We start from the raw sequence: 2500 nt of genomic DNA on the forward strand, positions 1-2500 counted from the left end.
TTGAGGCTTTTAATGTAATTTTATTATATAGAAAGACATGGTCTAATCAAATTCAATTAAAAATATCCTTACAACTTCTAACATTTAGACTGCAAATACCTTTAAAAGCGAGGTGCTATAATTTCTTATCATAAACAAAGCTATTAGAGGAGTATATCATCTATTAAGATTTAAATTCCATACCAAACCATGCAAAGTTGAAGAATTAATTAATTTTGAAACACTAGCCATCATCGTAATATGTAAATTCGGGCTTAATGAATCCGTCCAAAATTGATTACAATTCGAAAAATCCCTTCGTTTCAAATGCCTATTGCTGAATTGCCATGTAACGTGATGTTATTATACTGTCAGCAGAGGCGAGAGAGAGAGAGAGAGAGAGAGAGAGAGAGAGAGAGAGAGAGAGAGAGAGAGAGAGAGAGAGAGAGATGCAATCAAATAAGTATATGAAAAAAAATGTGCTTCTTGTGAGAATTAGACCAAAGTTATGAGGCTCAGCCGGGGTCTAACGATGCAAGGAGACCCTTAAACTTCAGGCCAAAAGGCGTCGCCAAATTTTCCCATAATCGGCGGAAAGGACAAAGGACAAGGAAGTTTGGGAGGCGTCCAGGAAATAATCTCTCAGTCTTCTGAGGTATTTGAGTTTCGGTTTACAACCAATTATCTAGTTGAGGTAAATTTCCTTTACGCATTTTACAAAAATTTTATGGTTTTTTTTTCAGATTCTTTAAAATTATTTTTTTTTTCTTTTTTCGCAAAACCAAGACTCGGTTCCGATACTAAAACCGACTTAAAACATGTATGAAAAATTAACATTTAATTTACATCATTTGCAACTTAGGAAATTCTATTTTTCCATGAGATACAAAATTATATTAGAAATAATATCTCACCATTTCCTTTTTATGGCATTGCATTGAGGATAGACATGTCTCAGCAGAGATGGAAATCAGGACCACTGAGGGAATTAAGTGATATGTAATTAATGAACGTTTCATTTTCATACTTTTATTTCCTTACCCTTTTGAGATTAGTTTTTATGAAGAGGTACGAGAATTCATCCGCAACATTCCTCACCATCGACTTAACAAAATATAATTAGAAAAAGTCTTGTTTTTAATCAGGAAACCAAGAGTCCAAATGGTACACGAAAGCTGTCAACATTGGTCATAGATCAATGCTCATAACTAGGGGAAAAATCTTTATAAATACAAATAAAAACCCAAAAATTCGAGTGAAGTTCTCATTTAATCTTTCTTTACGAGCAAAATAGCATAAATCGAAAAAAAAAGAACGCGTGAACAACGAACTTCTTCAGAGGAAAGTCGTAAACATAATTTATGCAGAAGAGAAGATTTCACACGAAAAGTGGCAGAAAGAAACCTACGAGAATTACTTTGTGTTTTTATTATCTTTTAGCTTTTTATTTTATATATGTTTGATATCTGAAAATACATTATGGAAAACTTGAGAATTAGGTTAATATTTCCTTTGCAATGCAAAAAGATTTAATGCTAGTTAAAAACATACCAGCACTTTCATTTATATATTTTTCGTCGGATGCAATTTGCAGAAGAGAAATAATTTAGTAGTTTGTCTACTTCAGCATTCGTGTTCAGATGGAAGTTGTCTGATTCTTCATTGGGTTTATCCATTCATTCTTTCACTTATTTATTTACAATATTCTTTACGTCCACCAACAAAGTTAGACTGATTTGCTTACTCTCATGTCTGGCTGTCTGTTTTTTTGTTTTGTCTTTTATTTTCTGTTTTACTTGAAAATAATTTATCAACAAAATTGAATGAACAGTTTGTCAAGAAGTAGAGTTATGGATCAAGTAAAAGCTGTTTAAATCTTATATTATATGCATCTATTAATTGATATGTTTTGATGTATTCTCCCTGAATACTTTTTTATATAATATTTTCCTGTGATTGTCGAGACGTAAGAGCTGGAGTCCTATCTGAACTCTTCATGCAAAGGTCAGTTGCGAAGCTTCCATAGATAAGAGTGAAATCTGCCGCAGGCATCAGTAGTATATCACTTTCTAGTCCCATTTCCTTTCATTCCAGCCTCCTGTTCCCATTACGTCAATTAACTACTAGGATTTTAAAAAACATATCAGCAGGTTTCAACAGCAAAAAAAATAAATAAATAAATAGATAAATAAACAAATAAATAAAGAAATATTGTCAAAGAACTGAAGGAAATATATACTAATTTATTTTACGGGAGGAAAATTATCTTGTACTTTGAAATATTTAGCATCATTAGCCTTGTCATTAAAATCTTAATGCTATATTCAATGATGATTACATATACAGACATACTGATATTTTAGTGTCAGTCCTTTGTACCTTTGTTTACCATTGCTTTGACTTTATCTAAGACAAGATGGTAGTTCGAAATATCGATTTCCCAGGCCTTCAGCGAAATTCTCCAGCACATTTCCTATGAAATTAAAACAAAGAGAAAACAACGAATATATTCACAGGAAAG

The sequence above is a fragment of the Palaemon carinicauda genome, chromosome 12, assembly GCF_036898095.1.
Source record: "Palaemon carinicauda isolate YSFRI2023 chromosome 12, ASM3689809v2, whole genome shotgun sequence".
Taxonomy (NCBI): domain Eukaryota; kingdom Metazoa; phylum Arthropoda; class Malacostraca; order Decapoda; family Palaemonidae; genus Palaemon; species Palaemon carinicauda.